The sequence below is a fragment of the Microcebus murinus genome, chromosome 14 (assembly GCF_040939455.1).
Source record: "Microcebus murinus isolate Inina chromosome 14, M.murinus_Inina_mat1.0, whole genome shotgun sequence".
In the NCBI taxonomy this organism is placed as follows: Eukaryota; Metazoa; Chordata; class Mammalia; order Primates; family Cheirogaleidae; genus Microcebus; species Microcebus murinus.
The window spans coordinates 79,246,460-79,260,375 of NC_134117.1; the positions used below are offsets into that span (position 1 = coordinate 79,246,460).

At 43.9% G+C, this 13,916-nt stretch overlaps 1 long non-coding RNA gene across 2 annotated transcripts; it reads left to right on the top strand.

Moving 5' to 3' along the window:
• Positions 1-205: 205 nt before the first annotated feature.
• LOC142875603 (uncharacterized) lies at positions 206-7,494 on the top strand. Of its 2 annotated transcripts, XR_012922928.1 has the most exons (5): positions 206-451; positions 1,121-1,295; positions 4,291-4,398; positions 6,411-6,494; positions 6,901-7,494. It is a non-coding gene; the product is annotated as an uncharacterized LOC142875603 (long non-coding RNA). The 2 variants fall into 2 exon arrangements; XR_012922927.1 differs by lacking the exon at positions 4,291-4,398 and having other exon boundaries at positions 208-451.
• Positions 7,495-13,916: the final 6,422 nt, after the last annotated feature.

A 13,916-nucleotide genomic window follows, 5' to 3' on the forward strand; every position in this document is an offset into this window, starting at 1 on the left:
AAAAACGAGCCCATCTGCCTCTAGGAGCAGGGCCACGAGACAGCCAATCGAAGCAAGACCTCGGTGGCTTCCAGCCAATCAGCACCAAGAAACGCTATTGAGGCGGCCCCGCGAGTGAGGCCGCCTGCGAGGCGAGGGCCCAGGCAGTGTGGGCGGGGCTTCCTCCGCGGAAGCGGTCCTGCCCCTCTTCGCGCGGATTGGCTGCGCCAGATTGCCCAAAGTGTCGTTCTCGCCTCCGCCACACCACGTTTGCGCAGGCGCACCGCGGGTTCCTCCGCGTCCCCCTGTGGCTCGCCGGTGTCTGGTTACTGCCGTGAGGGCGTCTCTGTGTCAGTTGGTTCATCCATTGCATCCATTCGAGAGCCCGCCGTGCTCCCGCGCTGGTGGCGGTCTTCAGGAGCCGGGACATAGCGGCTGTGAGGGATAGCTGACGTGAAGCGGCAGCACCGAGGTGAGCTCAGAGCGGCAGGGCGGAGGGCGCCCCTGGGGCGGGCCGCGAGGAGTGAGGCCAGCAAGCGGGCAGCGGGCCTCGGACCCGGGCGAGTTCCTGTCCGTGGAGAGACACTGTTAGATTTGCATTTCAGGATGCCCTTTTAGGGGCTGTTTAGAAGGGCGAGAATGAAGACCTGTGCAAGAGAAGAGAAGCCGAAAAGTTTCACAGAACCGAGAAGCCAGACGATGTCGCTTGTCATCGACCTGCCCTCATTTGGGAGAGCTCGAATGCTTTCCTCCTATCCCACAGGTCCCCTCTGAGCACTGTGGTCCAACTACTACTCAAGCCTCAACGACCAGACTTCTCAGCTCTTGGGCACACCCCTTTCCTTTCCTGCAGGCACCTACAGTCAACTGCTGAAACAAACCTTTCTGCCACCCACCCCGCCACGCCCCTGTCCGTTTCAGAATCTCCCATCTCTTGTGGTCCCTTATCCACTGGTCACAGGCAACCACTAAGCACAGTCAAATGGAGATATCTGTTGATATGTGTGTTGCCCCCTCAGGCTATGACCCCCTCAAGGGCATGGACAGTAGTCTTCTGAGCTCTGATGTCACAACTCTGAGCACAGTGTCTGACAGTGGACCAAAAGGGGAGTTAAGCAACACACCTCGCTTTCCCCTGCAGGCAGAGCCCATCCTTTCTCTCCATCTCAATCTTCGTCCTCTCTCCATGGACCCCTGTGAGCCATTCCCACTCTGCCCAGTTCAGTAGCTGCCTCACCTAGGAAGCCACCTTTCCTGTTCTGTGCCTCCACTCCTGGCATGGCAGGGGCCCACCTCTTCCAAACCCTGCATCACAGGTATTGGGCATCTATCTTTGTTTGTTTGTTTGTTTGTTTTATTTGGTCAAGTGGAGCAGTGGGAGTGGAGAAGGAACAAAGGAATCTGTAACTGGTTGTGATCAATTAGTTGTAAACACCACTGCACTTGGACCAACCGTGGGCACCTATCTTTTTTTTTTTTTTTTTTTTTTTTTTGAGACAGAGTCTCACTTTGTTGCCCAGGCTAGAGTGAGTGCCGTGGCGTCAGCCTAGCTCACAGCAACCTCAAACTCCTGGGCTCGAGCGATCCTACTGCCTCAGCCTCCCAGGTAGCTGGGACTACAGGCATGCACCACCATGCCCGGCTAATTTTTTATATATATATCAGTTGGCCAATTAATTTCTTTCTGTTTATAGTAGAGACGGGGTCTCGCTCTTGCTCAGGCTGGTTTTGAACTCCTGACCTTGAGCAATCCGCCCGCCTCGGCCTCCCAAGAGCTAGGATTACAGGCGTGAGCCACAGCGCCCGGCCGTGGGCACCTATCTTGACCTCACCTTTTTCTCCCAGGACTGTGATTCAGGTCACCTATGGCTTCTTGCTTTCAGAGACCTTGGCTATATGAATAAACCATTGAATAAAATGGCCGACAAATTACTGAGTATTAATACATGGCTGGATGCATACACTTATGGATGGATAAATAGGAGTTAAAAAAATCCTCTCAGCACATCTGAGAGTTGATGGCTTCCTCCTTGAAATTCACCTCTTTCACTCTTCTCAGCTCTAGACCACCATGCCCACTGCCTGCCTCCTGTCTCCACATGGATGTTTCGTAGGCTGTTGAAACTCAACATTGCCTAGAATAAATGCTTGGTTTCCTCTTTACTCCACCTACTCTATCTTGTCCATCCAAGTGGTAAAGGTCTGAGCATCACCTTTTTTTTTTTTTTTTTTTTTTTTGAGACAGAGTCTCGCTTTGTTGCCCAGGCTAGAGTGAGTGCCGTGGCGTCAGCCTAGCTCACAGCAACCTCAAACTCCTGGGCTCAAGCAATCCTGCCTCAGCCTCCCGGGTAGCTGGGACTACAGGCATGCGCCACCATGCCCGGCTAATTTTTTTTTATATATATATCAGTTGGCCAATTAATTTCTTTCTATTTATAGTAGAGACGGGGTCTCGCTCTTGCTCAGGCTGGTTTTGAACTCCTGACCTTGAGCAATCTGCCCGCCTCGGCCTCCCAAGAGCTAGGATTACAGGCGTGAGCCACAGCGCCCGGCCTGAGCATCACCTTTGATTTTACCTGTCCCTAATTCCCTGTATCCAGTCTTTAAACGATTCCTCTTCATTCTGCCTCCTATGACATCTCTGTGACTCATCCCTTTCTCTCCTCCTCTGACACACAAAGTGCAGTACAAGCTTTGGCATTCAAGGCCCTGCTTAAACCACCTTCTCTGGTGCTCTCAGCACTCTCAAGCTGGACCCCAGAATCCTTTAGGTTCTTCAAGTCTGTCCAAAAGTCTTTGGATGGGCTGTTCCCTCTGGGACACTCCCTGTTTCTCACATCTGTGTAGGCAAGTGGTCTTTGAACGTTTGATCTCATTTCTGAAAAACTACATACCCACTCCACAGTTTTATGTTGCTATTTAAAGTTTTCATCATAAGCTTAAGTAGTTGCAAAGGATATAACTTCTGGTATGTTTCATTGATATTTTAAAGTAAAATGGTGTGTGATAGTATATCCATTGGAATCTGAACATCATACTATTTTGATTCCAACCATAATTCATTTAAAGATTTACATAAAAAACTCTTTTTTAATATTAGTTTGTTCCATACTTTTTTTTTGCTTCAGTCTATTTCCTTCCTCTTTCAGCTGCAGAATTTAGCCTAAGTCATATATTTTTATTCTTGAAAATCTCTTGTTGACCACCTGTCTAGTCTTTTGAAAACCTCCCCCTCTTTTCCGTATCTCTTTAGCACAGCACAAACACCTGCATTTATTGAGTGCCTATTCCCTAGCAGGCTGTTTTCTAGTACTTTCCACATACAGGTTGAGTATCCCTAGTCCAAAAATTTGAAATCCAAAATGCTCCAAAATCCAAAACTTTTTGAACGTCAATATGATGCAACAAGTATAAAATTCCAAGGCCGGGCGCAGTGGCTCACGCCTATAATCCTAGCACTCTGGGAGGCCGAGGCGGGCCGATTGCTCAAGGTCAGGAGTTCGAGATCAGCCTGAGCAAGAGCGAGACCCTATCTCTACTATAAATAGAAAGAAATTAATTGGCCAACTAATACATATAGAAAAAATTAGCCGGGCATGGTGGTGCATGCCTGTAGTCCCAGCTACTCGGGAGGCTGATGCAGAAGGATTGCTTGAGCCCAGGAGTTTGAGGTTGCTGTGAGCTAGGCTGACACCACGGCACTCACTCTAGGCTGGGCAACAAAGTGAGACTGTCTCAAAAAAAAAAAAAAAAATTCCTTACCTGACCTATGTGATGGGTTGGAGTTAAAACTTTGTTTCATGCACAAAATGATTTTAAATATATAAAATTGCCTTTAGGTGATATGTATAAGGTATATATGAAACATAAAGTGAATTTCATGTTTAGACTTGGGTTCCATCCCCAAGATATTATACACATGCAAATATTCCAAAATCAGAAATCCAAAACACTTCTGGTTCCAAGAATTTCAGGTAAGGGATACTCAACTTGTATTAATTCATGCAATTTCCACAATTACCTTGTGAGGGAGGACTCATTACCCCAATTTTAGGATGAGGAAATGAGGTGCAAAGGTTAGGTGATATGGCTGAGCCACATAGCTGGATGTGGCTTCCTGGCCCCAGAGCTGGCTTTTAACCACCACTCTCCATGTAAAACTGTGCATGTGATTTATTTTTACTGTGATATAAAAATAGCTTTATTGTTCAGCTGTCACTAGTGAAAAGAAAAAAAAAATAAAAATAGCTTTATTGACATATTCTTCTCTTACCATACAATTCACCCATTTTATTTTATTTTTTATTTCAGCATATTATGGGGGTACAAATGTTTGGGTTACCTATATTTCCCTTTCCCCACCTGAGTCTGAGCTTCAAGCGTGTCTGTCCCCCAGATGGTGCGCACCTCACCCATTAGGTGTGTATATACCCATCCTCTCCTCCCCCTTCCCATCTTCCTGACACCCGATGAGTGTTATTACATGTATGTTCACTTTAAGTGTAGATCAGTTAAAACCAATTTGATGGTGAGCACATGTGGTACTTGTTTTTCTATTCTTGGGATACTTCACTTAGTAGAATGGGTTCCAGCTCTATCCAGGATAAGACAAGAGGTGCTAGATCACCATTGTTTTTTGTGGCTGAATAGAACTTCATGGTATACATATACCATATTTTATTTTATTTTTTGAGACAGAGTCTCACTTTGTTGCCCAGGCTAGAGTGAGTGCTGTGGCATCAGCCTAGCTCATAGCAACCTCAAACTCCTGAGCTTAAGCAATCCTTCTGCCTCAGCCTCCCAAGTGGCTAGGAATACAGGCATGCACCACCATGCCTGGCTAATTTTTTTTTTATATATATATATATATTAGTTGGCCAATTAATTTCTTTCTATTTATAGTAGAGACGGGGTCTCGCTATTGCTCAGGCTGGTTTCGAACTCCTAACCTTAAGCAATCCACCCGCCCTGGCCTCCCAGAGTGCTAGGATTACAGGCGTGAGCCACTGCACCTGGCCTACCATATTTTATTAATCCACTCATATATTGATGGGCACTTTGGTTGTTTCCACATCTTTGCAATTGTGAATTGTGTTGCTATAAACATTCTGGTGCAGATGTCTTTTTAACAATTCACCCATTTTACGTGTACAATTTGTCAAGGTGGCTCATACCTGTAATCCTAGCACATTAGAAGCCTGAGGTGGGAGGATCACTTGAGGTCAGGAGTTCATGACCAGCCTAGATAGCATAGGGAGACCCTGTGTCTACAAAAAAAAAAAAAAAAAAAAAAAAATCAGCCAGGCATGGTGATGTACGCCTGTAATCCCAGATACTTAGGAGGCTGAGGTGGGAGGATCACTTGAGCCCAGGAGTTGAGTTTGAGTTTATAGTGTGCTTATGATTGTGCCACTGCACTCCAGCCTGGGCAACAGAGCAAGACCCTGTCTCAAAAAATAATAACTGTACCAGGAGAACAAGGATAAATTGTGATGGCTTTGAACAAACTGGAATGTATATTCACCCATCTGTAGTTATTTTTACATTACCATTTTTTTTTTTTTTTTTTTTTTTGAGATAGAATCTCACTGTAGCTCAGGCTAGAGTGCTGGGGCATCAGCCTAGCTCACAGCAACCTCAAACTCCTGGCCTCAAGCAATCCTACTGCCTCAGCCTCCCGAGTAGCTGGGACTACAGTCATGTGCCACCATGCACCACTAATTTTTTCTATATATTTTTTAGTTGTCCAGCTAATTTCTTTCTATTTTTTTTTTTAGTAGAGACGGGGGTCTCGCTCTTGCTCAGGCTGATCTCGAACTCCTGAGCTCAAACTATCCACCTGCCTCGGCCTCTTAGGGTGCCAGGAATATAGGTGTGAGCCGCCACGCCACCTGGGACACATCATTATTTCTTCTAACATACATTAGGGTTTATGCTCTTGTAACTTGGCTCATGAATAGTTGCATCCTCAGGGTAAGTTCATATAACAATGACTTCTATTAAGAATATGGATTTAGGGCCAGGCGAGGTGGCTCATGCCTGTAATCCTAGCGGTGTGGGAGGCCAAAGTGGGAAGATCGCTTGAGCCCAGGAGTTTGAGGTTGCTGTGAGCTAGGCTGACGCCCCGGCACTCTAGCCTGGGCAACAGAGTGAGACTTTGTCTCAAAAAAACAAAAAAGAATATGGATTTAACCGTAGTTTGGCCTTATCTGTTGAATATCTTCAAGTTTCTGTGTTTTGAATCAGGAATCTTTACATCTTTGATATGTGAAGATTTTTCCAATTGCAAAGGAAAGAAAATCGTGTGCAAGTTCACTTAGTAAAAGATAAATCTGGAGGTAGTGTGAAAGTTTTAGGGTTGATGTGGCCTAGATGCTCCATGGTATAATCAAAGATTCTGTTTCTTCCTATCCCTCAATTTTGCCTTCCAGATGATATCAGCTTTCTTAAGTCTGGCTCATGGGAGTACCTGTGTTTTACCTCCATGTTGAGGAAGCTAGCCTGGATCGTTTTGGGTAAGCAAGGGAGTTTTCAGATGGCCTTAGAAAACTGTTCTTGGTGTCCTGTAGGTTCTGAGTTATGTGCTGTAGTTTCAAGTTATCCATTAACTTGAAACTCTGCTTTGTGAGTGGGATTATGGTTCACTTAGCCTGGACACATGCCTGACTACCAGAACTAGTGATGGAGTTGGCATCCCCCAAACTACATGTGCTACATATGGAGGGTGTAGTTATCTAAAACAAAAGTATGGATAATTACTAAGAGAAGAGGAACTGTAAGTCAAGAGACCAATATCTGCCTTACATGCTCTCTGAGGCGGGCAGCAACCTAAGCCAGGCAACTTTCCAACCTATTTTCCCTAATGTTGACAAACATACTCATTTAAGTTGCTTGTTAATCTTTGTTCTTTCTTTGACACAGCAACTCTTCATCTCTGGGCCTCCTCCTTACTGTCATGTCTCCTGTGAAGTCCGAGTTGAACTGCAGACTGGAGGTTCTCTGGATGCCGGCCTGTCTTACTCAGTGAACCCTTACGTAGATCACCGTAAGAGTTGAGGGGGCTTCCTTTGGCTTTCGAGTTGCCACTATTGCTTCTAGTATGATTAGGAACTCCATAAACCTATACGGAATGGAGACCATGCTATTTTCATTACCGTGTGTCTAAGGAAATGTTTGCATTTTTCCTTCATTAGGTCAGTGTAAACCTGACAAAAACCATAAAAGATGTAGTTTCATAAATTGTTAAAGGTAGAAGAGCCTTATCTTCACTGAATGTGTTCATTTTATCCCCAAGGAAATAGGGGTTCAGATGGCAAGTGATTCCTCTAGTTCATAACAGAGGCATGCTTTATTTCATCCATGTTCTTTTTACTCCTCCAATAATTTATATTATGCTTACAATTTATAAGGTTTTTTTCCCAAGTACTGTCAACTCTTAACTATTTGCAACCAATTAACTGTGGTAAAAATAAATTATTATACTTTTGGAAAAATATAAAAGAGTAAAATATACAACTCAATGGTTTTTAGTATGGTCATGAAGTTTGTACATGTAATTTAAAAATATAGGCCGGGGGCGGTGGCTCACGCCTGTAATCCTAGCACTCTGGGAGGCCGAGGCAGGCGGATTGCTTGAGGTCAGGAGTTCAAAACCAGACCCCATCTCTACTAAAAATAGAAAGAAATTAATTGGACAACTAAAAATATATATACAAAAAATTAGCCGGGCATGGTGGCACATGCCTGTAGTCCCAGCTACTTGGGAGGCTGAGACAGGAGGATTGCCTGAGCCCAGGAGTTTGAGGTTGCTGTGAGCTAGGCTGATGCCATGGCACTCACTCTAGCCTGGGCAACAAAGTGAGACTCTGTCTCAAAAAAAAAAAAAAAAAAAAAAAAAATATATATATATATATATATATATACATATAGTTCTTTGTTATGCATGTGTATGTGGTTTTTATGCAATGATAATATTTAGATATTTTATGTCAATAAATGTACATTTTCTTTTTTCTTTTTTTTTTTTTTTTTTTTTTTGAGACAGAGTCTCACTTTGTTGCCCAAGCTAGAGTCAGTGCCGTGGCATCAGCCTGGCTCACAGCAACCTCAATCTCCAGGGCTCAGTGATCCTACTGCCTCAGCCTCCCGAGTAGCTGGGACTACAGGCATGCGCCAGCATGCCCGGCTAATTTTTTGTATATATATTTTTGGTTGGTCAATTAATTTATTTCTATTTTTGGTAGAGACGGGATCTCGCTCAGGCTGGTTTCGAACTCCTGACCTTGAGCAATCCGCCCGCCTCAGCCTCCCAAAGTGCTAGGATTACAGGCGTGAGCCACCACGCCCGGCTTACATTTTCTTTTTGCTGGAATGGCAGTTGTTGAAAAGTTCATATCACTGTACATATATATACAATGTGTACCATACTTTAATACATTTTATAACTATCAAAAGACAAAATTACAATAATTTAGTTTAATTCTTTTTTTTTTTTTTTGAGACAGAGTGTCGCTTTGTTGCCCAGGCTAGAGTGAGTGCCGTGGCATCAGCCTAGCTCACAGCAACCTCAAACTCCTGGCTCAAGCAATCCTCCTGCCTCAGGCTCCCAAGTAGCTGGGACTACAGGCATTCGCCACCATGCCCGGCTAATTTTTTGTATATATATTAGTTGGCCAATTAATTTCTTTCTATTTATAGTAGAGACGGGGTCTCGCTCTTGCTCAGGCTGGTTTCGAACTCCTGAGCTCGAGCAATCCGCCTGCCTTTGCCTCTCAGAGAGCTAGGATTACAGGCGTGAGCCACCGCACCCGGCCAATTTTTTTTTTTTTTAGACAAAGTCTTGCTCTGTCACCCTGGCTAGAGTGCAGTGGCATCATCATAGCTCACTGCAATCTCAAACTCCTGGGCTCAAGCGATGCTTTTGCCTCAGCCTCCCAAATAGCTGGGACTACAGTCCTGCATAACCACACTGTCGTGGCCCGATTACAGAACGGGGGATGACATACACAGAACATATACTTAATTCGCAGACAGACAGAATTGGCTGCAGCCCCGGAAAAAAAAAGGACACAGAGACAAGATGGTTTCAGACTGAAGCACTGGAAAAGTGCTGGTCAATTTATTATATACAGTTTAATTGGGCAAGCGTCCCACATCTATTTTCTCATGCCAGCTATTTTCCCAGCTACTCTTTGGTACGTGACTTCCCATGGCCAACAACACCTGCTTTTCCAGTCAAAGCAAAAAGCATGGACTTATACAAGAGATCTCTTTGATGTCTCTACTATAAATAGAAAGAAATTAATTGGCCAACTAATATATATAGAAAAAATTAGCTGGGCATGGCAGCGCATGCCTGCAGTCCCAGCTACTTGGGAGGCCAAGGCAGCAGGATCACTTGAGCCCAGGAGTTTGAGGTTGCTGTGAGCTAGGCTGACGCCATGGCACTCGCTCTAGCTTGGGCAACAAAGCGATACTCTGTCTCAAAACAAATAAATAAAAAAAAAACCAGCCAGTGTGGTAGCTCACACCTTAATCCTAGCACTTTGGGGGAAGGAGGTGGGAGGATCGCTTGCAGCTGGGAGTTTGAGACCAGCCTGAACAACATCGTGAGACTCCATGTCTACAAAAAGTTTAAAAATTAGCCAGGTATGGCCAGGCGCAGTGGCTCACACCTGTAATCCTAGCTCTCTGGGAGGCCCAGGCGGGCGGATCCTTTGAGCTCAGGAGTTTGAAACCAACCTGAGCAAGAGCGAGACCCCGTCTCTACTATAAATAGAAAGAAATTAATTGGCCAACGAATATATATAGAAATAATTAGCCGGGCATGGTGGCGCATGCCTGTAGTCCCAGCTACTCGGGAGGCTGAGGCAGCAGGATCACTTGAGCCCAGGAGTTTGAGGTTGCTGTGAGCTAGGCTGACGCCATGGCACTCACTCTAGCCTGGGCAACAAAGCGAGACTCTGTCTCAAAACAAATTAAAAAAAAGAAAAACAGAAACAACTGTCAAGGGAAAAGCCAAACTCCATAAAATAATTTTAAAGAGATTTATTCTTTATTTATTATTCATTCTTTGTATTTATTTCCTTATTATGGGGGTACAAATGTTTAGGTTATGTGTGTTGCCTTTCCCCCCACCCCAGTCAGAGCTTCAAGCGTGTCCATCCCCCAGACAGTGCGATCACTCATTATGTATGTATATACCCATCCCCTCCTCTCCCCTCCCATCTGCCCAACGCCCGATAAATGTTATTCCTATATGTGCACTTATGTGTTGATCAGTTAATACCAGTTTGCTGGTGAGTACATGTGGTGCTTATTTTTCCATTCTTGGGATACTTCACTTAGTAGAATGAGTTCCAGCTCTATCCAGGAAAATACAAGAGGTGCTGTATCACCATTGTTTCTAATAGCTGAATAGTACTCTAGAGATTTATTCTGAGCCAAATTGTACGACCATGACCTGGAGCCACTCCCAAGAAGCCTTGAGCAAGTGAACTCGCTGTGGCTGGTTACAGTTTGGTTTTATACATTTCAAGGAGACAGATGTTACAGGTAAAGTCATAAATCAATACGTGGGAGGCATACATTGGCTTGGCCCAAAAAGGTGGGCCATCTCCAAGGGGGGCAGCTTACAGGTTATAGGTAGGTTTAAAGATTCTTTGATTTGTAATTGGCTAAAAAAGACATGAAGCTTTGTCTAAAGGCTTGCAATGTTTTTAAGATAAGGAGGTGTGTTTATCAGAGACAAGCCAAGGGACATATATTTGTCTGTAAACTGAGATCTGCAGGTTTGTCTTGCATACACTTAGGACTGTTAATGGTTACAAAGGATGTCTCCAAGAAGGGAGGGGGGCATGAGGCATGTCCGACCTCTCTCCTGGTGGCAGGCAGTTTAGTTTTAGGATATTCCCTTGGCCAAGAGGGGATCCATTCAGTCAGCTGGTGGGCGGGGAAGCCTTAAGATTTTATTTTAGTTCACACAACAAAAAGTGAATTGATCGTTTTAAAGTTACTTTCCTTGTAACTTTTGGAACAGGGAAACAGCAATAGAAAAATAACTGGTTAACATCAGGTTACTTTTTGTTGTAAGGAATAAAGGCACAGGACACTTCATTATTATGATGATTAAAACTGGCCCATTTGGGAAATTTGGCTGTCTCTCTCTCTCTCTTTATCCCCCCCAGTGAAAGGCCAGATGTGACTCCATTTGGATTTTTAGTCTGATCTGTTGGAGCCTAGTACAGGAACACAAAAGAGCCTCCTGTCATTTATATGTAACACAATTTTCAAAGTATTTTCATTCTAATACAGTTACTTGGTTTTTAGTGATTGATTCAACGTATCAGGAAGTCCTGCTATACTTCCGAAGCTGTTCCAGGCACTGGGGGCTCCAAAGCAGGTAGCACAAACCTCGTGCCCCTAAGGGCTGATATCATGGTGGGGTAACAAGTAGGAGACAGAAAAAGACAGTATAATATTTCAAGTATGGATTGATGAGTGAAGACACAAAAAGCAGGCTGCAGTTGCAGAGTGATGGGGTAGAGAGAGACAGCTTTCTTAGACTGGGAAGTCAGAGTTGGTCAGTGATAGAAACATAGGTTTTAAACATTTGGAAGCCACAGTCATAAATTTCTCTTTGCCATTTCCTCCAGTTAAATTGAGCAAATGAAGTCAAGTACATACCCAGATTTTAGATTAGAGCATAATTTATGAAAACGGTTTCTTATCTTGAACCAGTGGCTCTTATTCCAAGAAATGTCTCTCCATTGAACTCTTTACCTAAATCTTTATAAAAATAGGTAGGTTATAATGAGATTAAGTGTCTGATAAGGAGAACCACTTTCTTACTTGGTAGTAATAGAAAAAAGAATATTTTTACTGGCACTGAATGTTTAACTTCAAAGACTCTTAGAAACTGTGGCTCAAGAGACCAAAGGCACTGCAAAGTTCTTAGTTCTGTGTTAGCATAGAACGTGAAGGTGAATGTCAGCAGTTTGTGGAAGAATGTCTGTTAAATAAAGAATTCATTGGATTTGTGGCCACCTGAAATCTGGATTCAAATGAAGTCAGAGCTTTACAAAGTCTCCGCTGTCTCACTGAAGTAGCTTATTAAAAACCCAGTAAGTAATAGGGGAAGGAAGGCAAGGGAAATATATGTAACCTTAACATTTGTACCCCCATAATATGCTGGAAAAAATAAAAAAATAAAAAATAAAATAAATAAAAATAAAAACCCAGCAACATTTTGCAGCCATTTGTTATTCTGGTTTACCAATAAACAAAGGGAGCTAGTTCCACTCTACTCCAGTCTGACCACAAGAGAGAATAACAAGTACCTCCAATCAATGTTTACCAAACTAAAAAGAGCCATTGAAGAAGCTGAAATTTGGTAAACAATGGGGAAAAAAATCCAATGGCGTTTAAAAAATTAAGTAGCAGTTTTAACCTTTTTCTATAATGTAAAATTAAAATGTCTTGCGGTTTGATGTTGTAAATTCTTGAGAGCTATTACATGCCCCTACGTTCTTAATAAACTAGTAAAATATTAACATATTAACTTCTAATGATCAACATTGGGATTTTCCACACTGAGGATCCGAAGCCATTGCCTCTACCAGAGAGGAACTGGAAAGCCACTTATGCCTTGAGGAATGGGCAGAGTTTGCTATTTTTTTCTACCTTTTCACTGACAGTGGTGACTAGGACCTTCTAGGTCCCGAGGCTTGGGTAGAGTGGAGTGCACGGGTCTCAATTCCATTCCTAAATTGGTGCAACTGCCTTGGAAAATGATTGGCATTGCCTCTGAAAGCTGAAGTGGTGTACATCTGGTGCCTAATAGTGACGCCAGGGGTGTGGCTTGCAGAGGAACAGACACACACCTTCTGGGGCAGGAAGAGGATAGATCCAGAAGTGGAAGCTAAGTTGGCACAATAGAGGGAGTTATCTCTAAGAAAAGAACATGAAATTATGAATATAACAGGTTTGTTTGAAAGTTTATATTTATTTAGAATGATAAAAGTAATATTAGAATGATAAACAAAAGCAAAACAATTGCAAGTTTAAAAAAAACATAACAAAATTCCAAATGCTAGAATTTAAAATTAATTGCCTGTCATTAATTTTACTGGTAATATTAACTGCATAACAATGATCACTGCTTCACTTAACTATGTAGAATACTTGAATAATTTCCATGAGAAAGAATGTTAGATAAATGAATGTTCTGGCAGGATTGACCAACTCCTGTAAAAATTTTTACTGATAGTTTAGAAAATGTGCATTCCGTTTCACCGTTTATTATTGCCAGTGTCGTGTGAAAGTTTTGGATGCTGTCAATTTTGGAGAAACTTCTATCAAGTGTTTTTCATATAAAAACAGCATTTCACAAGGGAGTTCCATGGTTTCCTATGCAGTGCCTGGTCTTAGACATTCTTTGAATTGACAATGCTCATTAGTTACATTGTGGCCACAAAACCCCAAAGGCCTTGGAAGGGCCCCTGGGTGTGTGGTGGGTGGCATTGAGGAGAGTGTGGAGGGTCCCGAAGGGGTAGGGGGAGGATCTGGTAGTGGGCAGGGAACCTGGGTGTAGCTGGCACAGCTGTGGGGAAGGCCCCTGAGCGTGTGCTGCTCAGACATGAGGGAGGATGGCTAGGAGTCGTGTGGGACCTGGAATGTCGGGGCTTGGACATTGGAGTATGGGGCAGTGGAGAAGGTCCTATGCATGGGGGAGGCCTGGGCCTGGGTGGAGCTGGGCGTGGGAGAAGGCTCAGGCTGTGGGGAGGGAGCTCGAGTAGGTGTTGGGAGGGCTGGCCTTGGTGGGAGGGTCTGGGTGTGGGATGGGCAGAGTGTGGAGATGGGCCAGGATGGGAGGCTGGAACTTGGGGACATTCTGGCAGTGGATGGGGGGAGTCTGGCTGGCTGTGACGGGATCTGGC